This window comes from Pinus tabuliformis, chromosome 7 (genome assembly GCF_031772625.1).
Source record: "Pinus tabuliformis cultivar Carrire ecotype Pingquan chromosome 7, CPIR1, whole genome shotgun sequence".
Lineage (NCBI taxonomy): Eukaryota > Viridiplantae > Streptophyta > Pinopsida > Pinales > Pinaceae > Pinus > Pinus tabuliformis.
The window spans coordinates 1,641,513,227-1,641,535,091 of NC_142293.1; the positions used below are offsets into that span (position 1 = coordinate 1,641,513,227).

Here is a 21,865-nt window from a genome sequence, read left to right on the forward strand (position 1 = left end):
AGTCTTATTTTTTAAAGTGTTTCACTACATAATTTAAATAAACTATTTGATTATCATGTCGACTAATTATTTCAATATCAACTAGTATTAACTATGTATATATAAAGAGAAAAATCTTAAAAAAATAATTTTAATATTAATCATATATTTTAATGTTTAAAGAAAATAAATAATTAAAAGTATAAAATTTAATTATTTCATAATAAGAGTAATAAAGGGATGTGTCATTAATTTGATTTTCAATATAAAATTAATATCTGACCTATAAAAAATATTATTGATAATAATAAAAAATAATATAATTTATATATAAAATATTTCAATATTTATCTCAAATAAAATAATTGAATGTGAACTAAACATATTATATATATATGGTTAAAAAAACAATGTAAGTATTATATAAAGTAATTGAAAAAATAATTTTTTATAGTTAAAACATTTTTTATAGTTAAAATTTTGTCAGAAATCTAAAAAATATTTGTTGAAATTATAATTTTAAATGTAATAATCTACAAAATCCAAACGTCCAAAAAAATATCTAAAAAGTACAAAAATATAAACAAATTTACAACGTTGAATCTATTTATATATTGAAAAATACAATTAAATGATGATGATGATGATGATGATGGTTAATGTCCACTGAGACCAAACTTTGGTCTATCAGACTTAAAGAAATGAATTATTTAGTTTGATTTAAGATTTTATTCCTATGCTCAAAAAGCTTGGAGAGAAACCTCCCAAGCTCACTGTAATTTTGACAACGTAAAAAGCTAGGAAGGTCAGTATTGCAACAAAGATTTTGAAACTGAGATCTAATTGTGGTTGTATGCGGGGCACTCTAAGAGGAAGTGGTTTTCATCTTTGATGTTTGTATTCTCACAGAGATGGCAAAAAATTTCCATCCATGGTGTTTTAGGAACTACCCAATGACCCGTTTCACTATGGAGCTCATGAGAGTTCGTTGTAATCTGGGCTATATTAATTTTCTTCTAGCTGCTAAATATTTCTCACACCACATTTTTTCTTTGAACTTAGAAGTAACAATATTTTTAATGTTATTAATGTTTTGCAATGCAACATTCTCGTCGATCTCCCAATGGTTTAACCAGGTCCTGGTGTCTTTATATCAACCTCGTTTGAGCCTTAGGTGGTTTTGGCTGGAATTTAAAGCTAGCTTAGGAAGTCTATGGTCTCCTATGTTATTGAGTTTGTGCTTGTACAACAGAAGCCTAGTCATAGCTAGGCTCTCGATAGGGGAAAGACCCACTTCTATAAGGAGAATAGGATAGGGTGTGTTGCTTTTAATTTTGAGGTTATACGTTATAAAATGCTTCTGGATTTGCTCAATCTTTCTCCAGGATTCTCTAGAGATGTTATGACCCCAAACCTCACATCCATATAAGATAACCAGAGTGACTAAAGTTTCAAAGAGGAACTTCTTTCTATCCCACATTACGAGGTTTGTCGTTTTACAATTATTTTCAAGACCAAAATAAGCTTTCCATCCCCCATTAATCCTTTTCTCAATGCTATAGTTCCAGTTGAGCTTGTGATGAATATCAATTCCTAGGTACTTGTAGGAAGACAATTCTTCCAAGTTATTATTGTCGTACATAAAATTAGTGTAAGTGTCCTTCTTGGATTTGATAATCATAACTTTTGTTTTGTCAATGTTAACAATCATACCCATGTTAGAGCATAAATCCTTAAGAAGTATAAGTTGCTTATCAAGATCAGATGGGCACCTTGCGAGAAGAACAATATCATCAGCGTAGAGAAGAAGGATGATTACTATCCCAGCTAAAGATCATGCCAGCACATCCTTCTTCCTCTAAACAACCTTCTAGCTTGTTGATGTAAATTCCAAATAGGGTAGGGGAGAGGGGGCAACCTTGTTTAACTCCGATATTACACTTAATATCTTTTGACCACCCCTCATTTCTCTTTAATTTGGCAATTACATTCTCGTATAACCTTATAGCGGCAACTCTCACCTCAAAATTAACCTTTAGCTCTTCCAATATTTTCCAAAGGTTGTTTCTAGGAATCATATCGAAAGTCTTTCTAAAGTCCACAAAGCAACAAAAGAGATTGGATTTATAATTGTGGCATTCCTCCACAATGATCTTAAGCGTAACGAGGTGGTCTATTGTTGAGTGCTAATTTCTAAAACCCACTTGGCCTTTAGCCCGCTTACCTTCACTTTCAAGCCATATGCTCACCTTCCTTTCCAAAATAATACCATATAACTTGGCTAGGAGAGGGCTGATCATAATTATCTGATAATTAGAGGGGTTATTTGTATACCCACCTTTAAAAATAGGGATAATGAGGCTTTGATTCCATGGTTTAGGGAACCCTTGCTTGACCACTTGATTGAAAAGCTTGTGAATGTGGGGGATGAGGATAGGACCTCCAATTTTTAAGAATTCTGCCCGGTAACCTTCAATGTCCTTAGCTTTCCCATTAGCCAAGCGATTAACCCCAAAATCAATGTCTTCTAATGAGAAAAATTCTTTCATTGTGAGTAGGGTTTCAAAGTTATCAGTGACATTTGGAGATTCATAAAGCTTTTTAAGATAGGAATTCCAGTGGTGTAAAGCAATTTTATTATTATCTTTAGTTTTCCTAGTTAGAATTTGCCTCCAGAATTTCTTAGGAGCTACCTTAGAGAGGTGTAAGAGATTCTCTTGTCTTTTACGAATATACTGCATTTTTTTCCTTTTAGTTAGGGCTTTGTATATTTTTATCTTGCCAATTTTAAGAGATTTATCAACAACTTCCTTAATTTCGCTCCTCGCACTTTTACAATCTTGTCATACCATGGGTTGGTTTTGCTATTTCTACTTGAAACTTCAATTGAGAACATGTTAATAGAATATGAGAGGGTTGTAGTAAAATTATGATAGAGATCTTCTATATTGTCTATACTAGATAAAGGAAGAAAATTAGTTTTTAATTCATTTAGAAAGAGATCTTTTTTATTTCTATCAAAGATTAAATTATTTTTTCTATAAGGATTATCTTCTATGGGATCTCTATGCATGACAAAATTGAGAGTTATAAGTAAAGGCCTATGATCAGAGTTAGGCTCGTGGCCATTTAAGATGTCAAAATTTGTTATTTCGTTGTATAGAGGGAGATCGGAGATAACATAGTCTACCACACTGCTACCAAGCCCATGGATGCAGGTCATCTGGCTAGAATTGGGCCACTTCTTTAGACTGTTGCAAATTATGAGATCCTGAACACTACAGAGCTTGACTAGCTCCGACCCAAACAAATTCTCCCTAAGGTCTTCAAAGCTCCTTTTGTACCGGCTAGCCAGAGGAAGGTATTCGTCTAACCAAATAGGATTAGGGTTGGAATGATTGCTTAGAAGAATAGCTTGGTTGCTTGAAGTTCGAGCATTAAAGTCACCCATTAAAAGGATATTGCTTTCATTCCTTAGGCTAGAAATATCATTCTCTAAACCATTGTAAGGACTATTTTTATCTATACTCTTTTTCTTATAGAAGTTAGAATTGATGGGGGGGAAATAACAGATTGCTATGTAGGTCTTTTTATCATAAATGTCAATAATTTCTATCCAACTATATTGGTTGTAAGGGTTGTTTTTATAAATCCTAGCATGGGGAGAGATGTTCTTCTTAATGTAACAAGCTATACCCCCAATGCCTCTACGGGAGGATCGCTTATTCCAGGTAGACCATAATGTAAAGCCATCTATGTTAGGGACCTTAGATTCTTCGTGCTCCCAAGTTTCAACAAGAAAAATAATATCAACATCATTCGAGATCCAACTTAGCTTGAGCCTCTGTTCCATGGAAAGCCCCAACAGTTCCAAGAAAGAATCCAGAGCATGTTGAATTGCTATTTATTATTATCTTTTTGGTTTCTGTCTTGAATAATGGCTTTTCTATTTCTAATTATTGCCCATTTTCCTTCCTTCCTAGCTTCCTTGACCTTTTGAACCTCATTTTTCAATTTTGCTTGATCTTATGGAATGATATCTTCATTTGTAAATATTCTTTTTCCTTTTAGACTTGAGGTTTTACTAAGTATGTCATACTTATGGTCAGTAGAGCTCACCTCTATTCAGATCAACCTTCCTTTATTCTCAGTTAGTTTCCCCAACCTTGTTGCTTTTGTGAGACACGTTGTTTCAATTTGTAATCTGTTATGTAATTCTGTCTGGGCTATGGCTAAAGTATCCTCATCTACCTCCTCTTTCAAACTGAATATTATAAGGTTCAAGGCCCTTTTGTTACGCTCATGGTCTAATTCTATCAATTTTTTCATTTCATCTTTGATTGGTTTGATATCTAATTTACCTGCCACACTATTTAGGGTGAGGTGGCTATTATTTTTTTCTTCTTGCTCTTTAATCATGTCCTTCATTTTAAGACTCTCTAAAGTATCAACATCTACTTGCTGGGATGTTTGGTCCATATCTTGGTTTTGTTTTTCTATAACCTGCAACCTAGTCTCCATTGCCTCCATCTTATTCTCCAATAGTTCTATTTTATTTTCTATTTGTTTTTGGATCTTGTCTTCAAGAGATGTGAATTTATTTTCCAGCATGGCTGCTAACTTTGTTTGTAGCTTGGATTCTCTTTCTTCTCTATGTTTCTCTAAAGACTATATATACTCATAGAGGTTCTATAGAGTAACTGTGCTAGGTCTACCTTTGGTAATGTTTGGTAATTGTGGTGAATTATTCATACTTGAAAATATATGAGAAGATATGTATTAGAAAAATATAAAGAATGTGTGCACCTCAGCAAGTCAGACCTCAGACGCACATGCCCCAGATTGTTTTTCTCTTACTGTAGAGAGATCGCGAAAATTGGAAAGATCATAAATTATTACCGCAAAGAGATCGTATATACATCACCCTGATCGTAAATTATTACCGCAGATAGATCGTAAATACATCACCTTAAATTATTAAGACAAAGAAATCGTCTTGAACAATTTATATATATATATATAACCACAAATTATATAAATTCAAATTTATTCACATACAAATAATTTTATTTGACATTTTCCCTCTTGATGCTTATTATGATCATAGTTAAAATGAATCTATACTTCACCGCACTCCTCCATACTCCATATTATTAAGTAAAAAAAAAAATGCCTTCTACATTTCCACAAATAAAAAGTTTAGGAAGATAGCAAGTAGATAAATGTTTATGTTATTGGCAAAAGAGAATATGGTATAAATAGAAAGACGTTCATGGATTGAGTGCGCATCTGACAGCGTGATACTTCGGTACAGAATTTTATTACATCTACTGCGTTATATTGGTTTTAGTTAAATTTCTGCATGTGTAAAAATAAATTTTGAAATTTTTGAAATTTGGAATTTTATTGGTTTATTTATTTGAACTGGTGTTTATAAATAAAAATTAAAATATTAAAAAAAAAAAAAAAAAAAAAAAATATTTGCAATCAAGAATAATAACATTTAATAAATAAAGAGTAGTCTTATCAAATCTAAATATTTATGAAAATGAATTATCAAATCAAAATATTCATGAAAATGAATTATCATCATATAAAATACCAAACGAAGTGTCATAACATTTAATAAAAAGTACATCTATCAAATCTATTTTAATATTTATTTTTACTATATAATTTTACTAATAAAAATATACAAGACAATAAATATAGTCATTCATATATTATATTATGTTAGTTTTAATTGGACAACGTTTATTTTTTTAATTAATAATTGGATAATAAAATCAATATAAAATAAATAACAACATATTATTTTCATTACAATATTCATGTAAATTAATTTATTTGCATGAATTATTTAGATTAGTTTTTAAATATAATTTATTTATAATTAATATATTTAGACAATTTTAAATTAATTAATTTTTTTTCTTTGTATGAAAAATATTGATATTGCATTTCAAAATTTATATATTTTAATCTTTAATACAATTCTTTACATAATAATAACAATAATTTAATTTTAAGAGATATAAATATGATATTATATGTAAGGCTATCTTAATTTGGGGTTTATGCATTATGTAACATATTTTATATATACATGGTTTTAAAGGTTTTTAACTCTATAAATATTTAAATTCATTTAAAGTAGTTATCAATTACTTTTTACATAACAAACTTGTATTAAACTAATAATTCTAATCATCACTTATTAAATTAACTTTTATGAACAATATCGACATTAATTAGTGAAAACATTAATGTACTTTATTTTTTATTTATTTTAATTTAGTTGTATATTTTTTTTTTGTTTGTAAAGTGGTAGTTCATGAAAGATGACATCATGGTTGACTTATGACCTCTGAAACCAGCCCAGAGGCACCTAAACCATCTACGTCCTTCGCACTCGGTGTGGGCCACACTAGTGCTTAACTTGACAAAAATTTTGCCCAAAAATTTTTGAACTAACCTTCACATCACAGAATGAATTAATAGTACACCTCATCACAATCTATTATACCTCATTAAACAATTTAATTATATAAAATAAATAATAAATTAATGTAAATATATTTTATATCATTTCATTTAAATCATATCTTTTTACGATTTTAATTTAATTAATAAATTCTATATCATTGAAATTAAATTATATCCTTTTTACAATTTTAAAGAAAGAGACTTTCCTTAATCCTTGATGTGATGAAAATGTGAAATGGCGTTAAAAAAATAGGTCATCAACACATAAAGTTGATTAACAACACTACACCCTAATCATATATTTTGTGTATTGCAATGCAGGAAGAGCAACAGAAATTGCAATTGCAGAGCGAATTAATATCACAGAGAGATGGTTAATGATTATCTTATACTCCACCATGAGATTTAGATTTTTTGATGTCCTTCCCCACGGTGGAGCACATCGCTTCATTGAATACTCTATGCATGCCACCCACGTAGCTGAGACATTATATAGCCACTGGATCATCACGGTTGCGATCCTCCTCATAAAATTTTTCCACTTGATATCAAAACCCATGTCTCGGGTTGGATTTTGTATCGAATTCTTCTTAAATCTGCTCTTACATAATGGAGGGCTCCTTCGAATAATCTTCAAAGTTCTGACAAGTACAAATATTGTATCAGCCTATTTGTTTATCATTTCAACTAATAATCAAAACCTTTTGAGGCTTAGTTAATTATTGTTGACTGGATCCTTGTTCTGATCAGGAGGACACATAATCATACCATAGGGATAGTGAAACGTTTAGAAGCGCCATTGGGCATTTGGATCCTCACCTGGATTTGGACAAAACAGAAGTAAATGTACTCAGTGGAGCTTGTAATAGTGGGACAAGTTTAATTCAAGTAGGAAGCAAATATTGTGCAGATGTTTGCATAATGGCTTCCAAACTGGCCTATGAAAATGAACTATTTATTAGGAATGTGGTCACTAAACGTTGGAAGTTAATGAATGTTAAGGGTAATTTGGTTTTCAGTAATCACACATCACTGGAATTTCACTAGCTAGACCAATATATAGGTCATTGCACATATTTTGTTGGTAACTATTTTCTTTCTTGTAGATGCATTTTGTGGAGTTCTTCAATTGCTAGAGTTGTAAGCTGTTAATCACCCCAAATGTGTTAATTTCCATGAAAATTTCAAGTTGGAAGTTGTCACTTTCTGATTTTATAAATGTCTTAATTTATGTTTTCCTACGTATGCATAGATTTGTTGCGCAGAAAAAGTACCCAAGCATTCATATTCTGTGATAAACTAGTAGATGCTAAGTTGGTGGTAGTTGCTTTCAGAGGAACGAAGCCATTTGATGCAGAGGACTAGATCACAGACTTCGATTTCTCCTAGTGCAAAATGGGTTCTATCAGAAAAATTCATGTGGGGTTCCTTGAAGCAATGGGTTTGGCCGATCGTTGCGATCAACAAATCTTTAAAACCCATTTGGAGCTCAAAAGGGAAGATGTATATCATGATCATGAAGATGAGGGAAAGCCACTATCTTACTATGCCATACGCAGAAGGCTGAGCACATTGCTAGAAGAGCACAAGGATGTCAAGTTCATTTTGACAGGGCACAGTTTGGGTGGTGCTCTGGCCATTTTGTTTCCTGCAATACTTCTCCTACATAAAAAGATAGAGTTCATGGAGAAATTGCTAGTGGTTTATACATTTGGACAGCCCAGAGTTGGAGACAAAGAATTCAAAGATTTCATGAATATGAATCTGAATGCAATTTTTTTTTGAAGAAAAAAACAGAAACATGTCTTCATTAGAATTGAAGATTGTTTTACATCAGCATACGTCTATTACAGGCCTTGCCCAAGCTAGATTGTAAACTCCATACATATAACCAAAAAATTGACCACTGATATGTCATTAGAACATTACAATAAGACTATCAAATAAATACTCATACTGAGAGCAAAAACCATAACAAAACAGGGATAGATAAAGAGAGTACAAAATTTCTGGGTAAGAGAATGAAACGTCTCTCCATCAGATCTCAAAATAACCTTGGCCACAAATGATACCATCGACCACATATTCATAAACCATATGCCCATCTGAGAGAGCCACACCGCGCTTGGAAAGAGTGTCCGCCTCCAGGTTTTGTTCCCAGTATACATGCTGAAATGACACATCAGGTATGGTAGACTTCAGGTCTCAGATTTGTTGCATTTGTTGAAAATAGCAACAAGAAATGTTAAATATAGAAGTGCTAAATTTAGTACTGCTATAAATAGCATTTTGGGATACCTTCCTATTTTAGTTTGTCCCTGAACTAAAATAGAGAAGTAAAAATTCGAATTTGATCTTAGCCTGTTGTTTGTAAAATAATTAATTAATTCACCATGAGTTAATTAGTTGTAGAAAATCAAACATGAAGTCTATGTGGGGACATGCAACAATTTCTCCATTATTTGAGGAATTTATCCATCAGTTAAAGAGATAAGGATGAGTTGTAATTATTTGGCTCAATTAACTGAGTCAAGCCCAGTTAGATTAATTCAAACAGTTTGTTGAATTAATTGTGAGTTCAATTAGTTAATACATGCATGCATGTAACTGCTGCACTTCAGATAACTGAATATTCTCTCATAAATAACTCATGCATGTCAATTCAGACAGAGACCCAGTTGAAATCAGATGGAGGGGTAGTGTACTATCAGTAGTTAGAATATTCCATTGTGAGTATCCCTTGCATGCAGAAGGAATTTTTTCCTTGAGGATTGCACATTTACTTCTTCAGTTTTTGTGAGTGTGATGAGGCCAATTCACACATGTGGCATCACTGGACCCCAGGAAAAACTATGCAAAGAAATAGGAGGCTTGGAGGACTTGAGAAGGACATATATTGTGTCTATTCAATCTGTGAGCTGTATTGTTTGATTGCAGAGAGAGAAAGATAGCTTGAGAGCTGATTCTTTTTGTAACTTGAACAAGATTTCCACTTGTATGATAATATAGAGCTTGGGGTTCTAGGCTGAGGCTTTCCCCAGGTTATTTCTTCTGTGTTATGTGTGATTGATTTCTCATTCTCAGTTATATGTGTTCTCATTGATCTTGCTCAATTCGATTAAGCTTCCGCAAAGTTTGTTGTAGAAGTAGATCTTGTATTTTTCTTTAGTCTATTGCATAATCTGTTGATCTATAGTGAGAATTTCTACATGGTATCGGAGCCAAGGTGATCAAGGCGAAGAACAATATACAAGAAGGAGAGGTTTGAAGTTTGTGGTTCCTAAATATAGAAATCGAGTTCTTATCACATCTCAATTTCACCAATGGCGTTCAGTGGTTTAAGACTCGAGTACACCCTTGATGGCAGCTCGAATTATACAACCTGTAAGGATCGCATGGAAGCAATATTAGAGGATAATGATCTAAAGGACTTCATTGATCAAGAAGTCCCCAAGCCGACTGATGCTACTCAACTGGAAGAATGGAAGAAATGTGTGGCTAGAGCAAGGAGAATCCTCCTGGAGGGAGTTCGAGACCATATGTCTCGAGCCTCCATTGGAAGGAGATATTGTTTTCGATGTGGCAAACATTGAAAGATCTATATCAGAATAGCAGTGATCAGAGGATGTTGGCGCTGAAAGACAAGCTTCGTAAGATCAAGTGTGAAAAGGGCAACACGATCTCTACATATCTAAACAGGCTCACCACCTGGAGGTATGAGCTTGGAAGTGTAGGGATCATGACCACTGATGATGACATGGTGAGTCTTGCACTCGGTCTTCCTAAGAGCTGGCATAGCTACCAAGACTCGTTAATGGAAGAGGAAAACTGCCAGATTGGGAACGACTTTGGTCGGATTTGATGCAGGAGGAATAAGAAGAATCACGAGAGATGGATCCTCATCGAAGCAAGATGATGAGGAAAATATAGCCTTAGCGAGTAAGGTGAGGAAAGGGAAAGGGAAGGCGTCCCATCCCAAATTCGTTTCTTCCCATGGTGGGAAGAAGATTGACAAATCGAAAGTGCAATGCTTTCATTGTCATGAAGTAGGCCATTATGCTAAAAATTGTCCACAAAAGAAATCCAAGAAGGGTTCCTCGAAGGGATCTTATGGTGAGGCACTGGCCTCATAGTTTGAGCTGGATTTGTCACTTATCACATGCATGGTTTCATCCATGGTGGGATGTGTGTGGTACCTAGACAGTGGAGCTTCATTCCACATGTTAGGGGATAAGAATATTTTCAGTACCTTGGAGGAGAAGGATCTCCAGATGCGGATCGAGATGGGAAATGATGGAAAGTACCATGTTTCAGGTGAAGGTACGGTTGTGTTTCAAAGGAAGCATGGAGCTCCCCTCACCCTGACTGATGTAAAGTATGTACCAGGTCTGAAGAAGAATCTTGTGTCTGTCACTATGCTAGAAGATAAAGGCTATGATGTAGTCTTTAGTAAAGGAAAAGTATTCCTGAGGCATATCAGTACTGGACAGACAAAGCGAATAGGGATTCGAGTTAAGAATATCCACAAGCTAGAGGTAGACAACCGTGCTGCTTTGAGTTCCAAAGCTGAGATGGTGCAGAGCCAAGATGTTGGCAAGCTATGGCATAAAAGACTGGGACACTTGCACCATGGAGCCCTTAAGATCATGCAGTAGATTTCTACTGAATGACCCAAGGGAAAAATTGAGCAGATGACTACATGCAAAGGTTGTACCTTAGGTAAGTATGCGAAATCTTCCTTTCCAGATCGAGACAGTAGAGCTGGATAAATCCTGGAGCGAGTTCACTCAGATGTTTGTGGGCCTTTCTCTACAGCCTCCACTGCTAAACAAAGGTACTATGTTATTTTTATTGATGATATTTCTCATAGATGCTGGATCTACTTTATGCAAAAGAAGGATTAGACCTTCTTGAGGTTTTGTGAGTTTAAAGCCTTGGCAGAGAAATAATCTGGAAAGAAAATAAAAGCCTTGCGTAGCGACAATGGTGGAGAGTATGTTTCCCAATAGTTTAAATATTTTTGTGCTGCAAAAGGAATTAAACGGGAATTGACGACACCCCATAACCAACAGCAGAATGGGGTGGCCAAAAGGTAGAACAGATCGATTGTGGGAGTAGCCCGAGTGATGTTGCATGACCAAAGCCTGCCACTGCATTTGTGGGCTGAGGCATGCAATACAACAATATACTTGTAGAACAGAAGCCCGCACCGTATACTGGGGATGAAGACACCTATGGAGGCCTTTTTCGAGAAGCGACCTGATGTAAGTCACTTATGAATATTTGGATCATCAGTTTACTGTCATGTGACCAAAGATGTCAGGAAGAAGATACCCAACAACTGAGTTGGGAATACTTGTGGGGTACACAGATACACCCAACAACTAGCGGGTTTACTTTCCTTCCACTCAAAGGACTGTGGTACGCAGGGATTTGAAGTTCAACGAGAAGAAAGCCATGCGATTACCACTTGAGAGGGAGCTCAAGTTGCATGCAAAGGAGGAACTTTTAGTTCCTAAGGAGGAGGAGCCTCAGATTGATGTGAAGCAGCCACATGCATAGGATCCGAGAGTGAAGACATACACTCATGCTGATACTTCCAAAGATGGGCGGAAATGCTCAAGGGAAGTTGACAGGTTGATGCTAGATGCACAGGAGAATGTGGGACAACCATCTTCTCATTGCAGACAAAGGAGGTCGCTTGAGCGGTACACTGGGTACATGGCCCTGGTTGAGGAGTGTGTAGATACCAAACCTTCTTCATTCAAGGAGGCAATGTAGCAACTAGTCTGGTTTGATGCAATGGTAGAGGAGTACGACTCTATAATTCAGAACAGTGTGTGTGATGTTGTCCCAAGACCTCAGGGCAAGTCAGTGGTGAGTTCTAGATGGCTTTACAAGGTAAAGTAGGCAACTGATGGTAGTTTTGAGAAACATAAGGCAAGGTTTGTTGCTCGGGGTTTCTCACAGGTCGAGGGGATCAACTACGATGAGACTTTTGCTCTCGTAGCAAGGTACTCATCGATTAGATCGATGTTGGCACTATCAGCTCAGATGGGGTGGAAGATCCACTAGATGGATGTGAAGACAGAATTCCTTAATGGGAAGATTGAGGAGGAGGTGTACATTGAGCAGCTAGAGGGTTTTGATACCTTTGATTGTGAGTCGCATGTGTGCTGACTCAAGAGGGCTTTATATGGGTTGAAGCTAGCACCCCGTGCTTGGTACACTAGGTCGACAACTATTGCACCAGGTTGGGCTTCACCAAGAGTGAAGCAGATGTGAACCTTTACCACATCATGGTAGAAGGTAAACCATTGATCATTGCTCTTTATGTCGACGATCTGATTTTGATAGGTGATGATCAGCTGATATAGTCTTGCAAGGAGGACCTTGCAAGAGAGTTCAAAATGAAAGACATGGGTCTTATGCACTACTTTCTAGGCATGGAGGTGTGGCAGAAAGATGGTGAAGTATTTGTGTCTCAAGGCAAGTATGTCAATGAGATACTCAAATGCTTTCACATGGAGAAGTGCAAGCCCATGTAGACTCCTCTAGTTGGGAACTGGAGGAAGGAGGATGCTACTTCAGGTGAGGTAGTAGCTGCTACTGTCTATCGACAGCTGGTGGGTTCAGTTATGTATCTGGTGAACACACGACCCAACTTATGCTTTGCGGTGAACCAGCTGAGTCAAGCTATGGTTCAGCCTACCAAGCTATTTTGGAAGGCAACGAAGCATGTGCTGAGATACCTCAGAGACACATCTCAGTACAGATTGTGGTAAAGATGGACAAAGGGAGTGAAGCTTCAGGGTTTCACATATGCGGATTGGGGAGGGAGTCCATTAGACCGTAAGAGCACTTGTGGAGGAATCTTCAACCTTGGTTCAACTACAGTTTCTTGGTACAACAGGAAATAGAGATCAGTTGCACTTAGCTCAGCAGATGCTGAATACATGGCTGCTAATCAGGCTGCATGTGAGGCCTTTTGGGTGCGGAAGATTCTATTGGGATTGTTTGGTAAGAGAATGGATCCAACCATGATCTACTGCAATAATCAGAGTTGTATCAAACTCTCTGAGAATCTAGTTTTTCATGACAGGTCCAAGCACATAGATATCCGGTATCACCATCTTCAAGACTGTGTGGTCAAGAGGATCATGTTGTTGCTGTATGTTTCGACCGAGGAATAGGATGCAGATATTTTGACGAAGGCATTGTCAAAATGCAAGTTCGAGTTCCACAGAGACAGGATTGGGGTTACTGATAATCCCTTTCTTGTTGAGAGGGAGTGTTGAAAATAGGAACAAGAAATGCTAAATATAGAAGTGCTAAATTTAGTTAATATAAATAGCATTTCGGGATACCTTCCTATTTTAGTTAGTCCCTAAACTAAAATAGAGAAGTAAAAATTTGACTTTTATCTTAGCAGCTGTTTGTAAAATAATTAATTAATTCACCATGAAGTTAATTAGTTGTAGAAAATCAAACATGAAGTCTATGTGGGGACATGTAACAGTTTCTCCATTAATTGAGGAATTTATCCATCAGTTAAAGAGATAAGGATGAGTTGTAATATTGAGTTATAATTAATTGGCTCAGTTAACTGAGTCAAGTCCAGTTAGATTAATTCAAACAGTTTGTTGAATTAATTGTGAGTTCAGTTAGTTAATGCGTGCATGTATGTAACTGCTACACTTCAGATAACTGAATATTATCTCATAAATAACTCATGCATGTCAGTTTAGACAGAGACCTAGTTGAGATCAGATGGAGGGGCAATGTACTATCAGTTGTTAGAATATTCCATTGTAAATATCCATTGCATGCAGAAGGAAAGCTTTCCTTAAGGATTGGGCAGTTACTTCTTCATTTTTTATGAGTGTGATGAGGCCAATTCACATATATGGCATCACTGGACCCCAAGAAAAACTGCGCAAGGAAATAGGAGGCTTGGAGGGCTTGAGGAGGACATATACTGTGTCTATTCAATCTGTGAGATGTATTATTTGATTGCAGAGAGATCAGGATAGCTTGAGAGCTAATTCTTTTTGTAACTTGAACAAGATTTCCACTTGTATGATAATACAAAGATTGGGGTTTTAGGCTAAGGTTTTCCTAGGGTTATTTTTTCTGGGTTATGTGTGATTGATTTCTCATTCTCAGTTATATGTGTTCTCATTGATCTTGCTCAATTCAATTAAGCTTCCGCAAAGTTTTTTGTAGAAGTAGATCTTGTATTTTGCTTTAGTCTATTGCATAATCTATTGATCTACAGTGGGAATTTCTACAACATCCAGATCACACCTGCCCTGTATCCACTGAATTATAGAGAGGGAGTCGCCAATGATCACAACCTTCTCAATGCCTATCCAAGAGACACATTGAAGAGCACCCCATAAAGCAATCATCTCTGCCCTGCAATTGTCTCCAAACCCACGATATAGAGAAGAGGGCTCAATATGAAGATATACACCACAACCACATCTTCCCCCTGCAGATGCACCGTCAAAGAAACATATGGGGAATATACCATCCAAATCAACCAATGTGACTGATCGAGAAGGAGCCTTGGGATGCCATGGACCAATTTCATTGAAGAATGCAACAATCTTGAGGGCCACCATCTTGCTATCTGGGACTTTACCCTCGAAAATGAGGTTGTTCCGAGCTCGCCAAATCCCCCAAAATGTATAAAATGGGACAGCCCTGTAAGGCCTGGCATGTTGGGCCCATGATATGAGACAATCTGTAATAGAAAATACTTCACAAGTGACATTTACTCCTAGGAGATGGGAAACCTCCTCCCAAACAACACCGACAAAAGGACATTTCACAAAAATATGGTAGCAGTCTTCCCCATTCGATTTGCAAAGAATGCATCTTCCAGGACCGATAAATCCCAATTTGATCAACCTATCCCAAGTCAAAATGCGGTTGTGGATGGTTAACCAGACAAAGCATTTTAATTTTAAAGGGACTTGCCAACACCACATATGTTCAATCCAGTCAGCATATGGAAGGGGCGTGATGAATGAAGAGATGAGTGTATATAATTCCTTGGCACAAATCCTCCCCTTCACTATGTGACCATTCCAAACAAGCTGATCCCTACGTTGTGACAGAGTGATGCCTGCTTGGCAGAGTAGGTTCCAGTAGCATTCCCACTCCTCTTCAAAGAGATGGGGAATACCAAGATGCCATGCATGGGACCATACCGGGGCGGACAGTGGGGTATAGTCCCCCATCCACATGCTGGCCAGAGTATCAATCCCCTGCTATTTTAGGAAGAGAATCAATGGAGCTGAGAGAATATGGCATCTAGATACACCCTTAATGGCATCCCTTCCAATAAAAATATTTTGTCCATTCCCCACTAGCCAACGAAGGTTACAACTTAACCATGGGATTGCCTTCTTGAGACTCTGCCATATGATAGAGGAACGGGCTTTCGAGGGAGCCCCTACTCTAACCCATTCCTCCATGCTATTCTGAGAGATGTATTTACCAAAACAAATTTTCTGCCATAGACCATCTTCCTTGAAAACCCTCCATAAGTTTGTTTCCAAAAGAGCCAGATTGAACCTTCTGGTATCCAATATGCCCCATCCACCCAAATGTGTCAGCTTAGATATCTCAGATAGCCTCATAAGATGTATCTTGCTAGAGTTCCTAGAACCAGACCAAAGAAATTTTGAGATGAGGGCGTCGATCTTGTGTATGATTGCCTGTGGGATGTGAAAGAGGTGCATCCAATATACAAGAATGCCTTGTAGAACAACCTTAATCATTATGACCCGACCTCCAAGGGAAAGCCACTTATGTTCCCAGCAGTGAAGTTTCTTTTCAAATTTTGAAAGCAACCAATCCCAATCCTGATTTTTGTGCTTATCTTCTTTTAAATAGCATCCCAAATACTTAAAGCCAATGTATAGGGGGCAGATTCTCACTCCAAATAATGCTGCAATATTTTGGATCTGTTCTGAGTCAACCTCATCTGTAATTATCTTTGATTTGTTGTTGTTTATGTGAAGACCAAAGGCTTTTCCAAATTGATCAAATACTTTGTGGAATGATGTCCATTCCTCTATGTTTTCCATCCCCGCACAGAGGACATCATCCACGAATAATATATGGGACATTGTGCAATTGTTGGCAGCCTTACAACCCACAATAAGACCAGACTCCATCTTGGCTTTTATACCTCTACTGAATGCATCCATTACAAGTATGAAGAGTAAGGGAGACAACGCACAACCTTGAAGAAGCCCCCTATGTATCTTGAAGAATGAAGTGGGTTCACCGTTGATAAGGACAACCATTGAAGCAGTGGAGAAGCATGCCTTAATCCATTGAACATGCCTATGTGCAAAGCCGATTTTATATAATATCATGATCAGAAATTCCCAATCCACGCAATCATATGCCCAAATGAGGTCAATTTTCAATAGACATGCTTTTAATTTTCTGGATTTTATCGAGTGCATGCACTCCTGAGCAATAGCGACAACGTCCTGGATTCTTTTGTTAGACAAAAAGCCAAATTTCTCCAAAGAGATATGAGGGGACAAGATTTTTTTTATTCTATTGGCTAGCAGTTTGGATATCATCTTATATACAGAGTTACATAATGAAATGGGTCTGAATTCATCAAATGAAAGAGATTTAGATTTTTGGGGGATTAATGTTAAAAAAGTAGAATTGAATGCACCTGGAATTTGCCCAGAAATTCTAACAACTTTTGCCATTTTGACCAGCTCAAGACCCATCAACTTGAAAAAGTGCAGCAATATGTCCATAAGCCATCCATTAGGCCTTGGTGATCTGAATTTAGAATATTAGATTTCTATGCTAAGATCCTCATCAGAATATAAAAATGTGCTTGAGGTTTGTACTCCAAAATAGCAAGTAAAAACATGAGTTTTTATGTGTGTTTTCTTAAGTTAATTTCATGAAAAACTTTAAACATGAAATCAAAACACTGAATGGAAGCATGCATCAATCAGTAATACACCAGCCATTTTTAAAGGAGTTGACCTCTCTTGGGCTACATCTCCTTGGATCAACTCTAAAGGAATGAACCCTTCTCATTATCCTCAATGTCTAGAAAAAGAAGAGTACATAAACTGCTGAAATGGAATGGTTAGTTTCTCCTTCAAAGAAACAACTTCTGCAAGAGTTCTCACTCCATACACATGTTAACCTACAGTCAAACATGTAAACCTTTAGCAAACATAGACATCTTACACCAAGACCCCATACCCCATCTTCAAAGAACATAAACAATACCACAATCCACTTGAAGTACATAAACAAGTCTCTTCTCAAAACACATATAGAGAAAAGAGGAAATAAAGCTACAACATTGATGTAATGGTTGTTACAGAAAGAACATGGAGGCTATAAGACCCCTGCAAGGTCATCTCCATCTTCATACTCCTCCATAAACTGAATCAACAATTTGGTTGACCATGGCACCCATAGGCTTAAATTTGCAAAAATCCTATCCAGAAGTGCTCCTTTGATTCTAAAACCTACTCCAATGAGTCCAGAATATGAAAAAATATCTATCTAGCCTTTTTTTGCATCCAATTTGGTCGAAAACTGGAGAAGTTATGACCTCTCCTAGTTAGGCCACTATTTGCTCCACAAATTGCTCAAAACTCAGCACTGATCTTGCAATTTCACGCATCGTCAGGCGAAATTGTAGGACGGTTAATTCCACCCATAACGCTCGCACAGTCATAAAAAATTCCAAGTGACTTGGTCACATGCGGTGGTTAGGAGGTGGATGTCACAACAAATGTTGCAGCCAGGAGGTAAAGTGGTCACATGGGACTACTTGGTTCGGCGGTCATGGTCGTCGGAGGCAGTTATTGAACTACTACAGTGGCGGTTTTGTGTGTTCACATGGGAGGGTCATCATCGTTTACACTGGTAGTCTCCCCCCAATCTCGGTGGTTAGTACATAGCAAAACAAACATACCTCTGTTGTTTGTTAAGAACCACCGTTTGGGCATGTTGGTAAACCGTTGTGCTATTTCGAGCAAGGTTGCGGGTTCGAGCCCAACCTTTTCCCAACCAAAATTTGGATTGACCCTGGGGAGGACATGTGGCAGCCCCAGGCTTAGCCACATGTCTCCTCCCTATTGGTCCACTTATAAACCATTAAACCAATGAAATTCTGACACTTGTCACTGTATGGTGATGCCACTTGCAAGGAATATTCTGAGGATATTCCAAGGAATATTGTGAGAATATTCCATGGAATATTGTGAGAATATTCCATGGAATATTCCAAGGAATATTCTTTTTGCTAACTGGGTTGTATAGATGCCTAGTCAGCATCCCTGTCAGCTCTTGCACCAAATTTGTCTGTTTGGGAAAACAAACAGATTGCGTTTCTCGGAGCATACGGTGTCCATTTTGTGAAAAACGAGTTGCGTCAGATTCAGGATGACGAGAACTACACGATAATTCAGTTTCCACACTCAATATTGGATCATCCATCATAGTTGCATTCTCCTCACTTACCATCTATGGGAATAAATTGACCAACTCCATTTTTTCTTCCATGTGATCACCTTTTGCTTCCTTGAAATGATTGTTGAAATGTTTCAATGCTTCTTTTTTTATTCCTTCAACTATGGAGAGAATGATCCCTTCACCATTTTTTATTGTACATATAGTATTCTTTTGTTTCCTTTTATATGCCACCCAATGGAGAAATTTGGTATTCATGTCTCCAATTTTTATCCATACCAGCCTACTTCTTTGACGCCATTCCTCCTTTTGTAGTTTGAGAATTTTCTATTTTCTCATTACCAGGTTTAAAATAGATTTTTGTTGATATTCGGAGAAATAGCCAAGCGCTATTGGGTCCATTAAGCTATCAATTTCCTTATCAATATCCAATAGTTCCAGATTATACTGCCTTTTGTGTTTCCTCAACCATTCTCGTACCACTGTTTTCATTCTCTTAAGCATGAAATGAATCCGCTGCATAGGATCAGGAATAAGTAATAGCATCGGTTGGGACTAGTTTATGTTGACCAATTGTTGGAAATCAGGTTCATTTAACCAAACATGGTTAAATTTAAATGGATACTTGGTTGGTTCCTGATCATCTTTCCATTCTAGTGTTATTTCTTCATGGTTCGATACCTCTGAGAAGAAGTTCCATGATTGTAATTTCTTCATCCTCTGGCACCATAATGAATCCACAAAAAATATATCAATTCTTTTTTATATGGCTTCCTCTCCAATGTGTTGATTGTGCTAATTCGGGCAAAGAGGAAAGGGGACAATGTCGATAAGAGCTTTATGGTCAAAGATCTCCTTGAAATAATTGGCCAAAGGATCCATGATTGCTTTCTGTCCCTAGACTTTCTTCTCACCAATAGTGAAGTTTAAATCCCTGGTAATAATAATTGGATGAATATCTAGTATGCTAGTTGAATCTACCCGCTCCCAAAAGGCCTTACGATTATTTTATGGTGCATATATATTCAATATACAGAATCTGTGGGTGATACCCATACCATATCTTGACAATAAAATCCAAGCACATGACTGATAGGCTTGGAAAGAAACTATAGAGGGATCCCATAAAGATGTTAGTCCCCCTGAGTTTCCATTCTCACCTATGGCACATGCACACCATGAAGGGAAAATTCTGAGGAGAATATCTAAAGCTTTCTCTTTCGATATCATTGTTTCTTGAAGAAGAACAATAGATGGGTTTTTTTACTTGATGTTGTGTTTTAGGGTTCTTATTGTTTGGGCAGATCCCAACCCTCTAATGTTCAGTGACATAATTCTCATTGGGAAGAGTTTTTCATGAGAAATGGTGCTCAAAGGTCCTGGAGGGTAGTGAATACATGGGAGTCATAAGATGCATTTGAAGGGCCAATATCAATGGTCGACTGTAGTACCTGTTCCAACACTTCCCAGAATCAAGAATTTAATTCTGGCTCCAACTCTCTTCTTGGTGTAATCTTCCAGTGTTTTGTTATCCTTTTCCTTGTATTGCTAGGTTCAGCTCTGTCCCTTCCCCTGTCATCTACCATCTCCATGTTATGGAACATATTTTTCCTTACTATTATAGGTTCCAACTCAAGTCTTGGATCTTCTGCGAGGGATAATAATTCCATATCAGTCAATATTGGTGATGAGGAATTTTCTAGCTCCATTCTGTTGCATATTAGAGATAGTAATGAGTGCATGCTGGATTTCTTGGCCGATTTGTCACTAGAAATGCCTTTCCTCTTTGTTGGAGTTCGAGTGGCGATATGCTTGGATTTTTCACTTGATTTATTCCTTTGTCAACATTTGGCTCTAAATATACCCTATGTGCCACCCCTGTCTCGTTCTCCAGATTTATTTCTGCAATTGGGGAACCATTAGAAGCAATATTTGTAGATATTTGAGGTATACTTTCTTGTATCTTGATGTTGTGACGTCCTGTAGGAAGCCTCTGTTTAGTATTGAGTTTCTTGGTTATTCCCCTCTTACCTCTAAATCTGATTGGGCAATTTGCCAAGAAGTGACCAATTTGATGGAATTCCAAACATCTAAAGGGTATTCCTATGTAATAAACTTATTGGAGGATAGATGTCAATTTCCACTGATAATCCACCTCCAAGGTTCACCTCCACTAGGAACCATGCTTCTTTCTTGTCAAGCAACCCCATACACCCTTTTTTAGAACAATGTATTGCAACAACATGATTCCCAAGATTCCATATGATGATGAAGTGCTTTTGTTCAAGCATTGTGGAGTGTGCCTCTACTACAATAGTTGCAAAGAAAAGGCATTAATTTCATAACATCTTTTTTTTTTCTTCCCTTTGAAAAGAAGTAATGTTTTACTTTTTCTATGGCCCAATTGCATTGCAGATAGTGGAGGAAGTACCAAACAAGAATTTCTTCATCTTATACTACATACTGAGTATGATAACTACAATATGGGAGGTTGTGCACAATCTGATCATGTGATACATGAAAGGAAAAGATTTCAGAGAAGGTTGGTTTGCATTGTTATTCAAATTTATGGGAATTTTCTTTCCGGACATCTCTACACACAATCCACTAAACTATGTGAATGCAATAAGACTGGGTCCAACTTTGATTCTCAGAGATTTAACTATTATAGGCGAAATTTAGACATAGGTGGTCACATGGAGGATGAGAAACTGTAAATCACCTATTAATTGGGTGGGATTAAGGAGATGATTGATTTCTTGGAAAATATGTACTGTAAAAGCCAAAGGATGCAACAAAACACAACTTGATCGTGGAAAAACTTGTTGCACGTGATTCCTTCCAATTCAAAGATTTGTGACTTCTTTATTCCTTTGCTTTTTATGTGTACACTCTCTATAAGATTCTTCTTCCTGGC

General features: G+C 36.8%; 1 pseudogene; it reads left to right on the top strand.

Moving 5' to 3' along the window:
• The window catches only part of LOC149254666 (triacylglycerol lipase OBL1-like), a 53,735-nt pseudogene extending 32,105 nt beyond the window's left edge, over positions 1–21,630 (top strand).
• Positions 21,631–21,865: the final 235 nt, after the last annotated feature.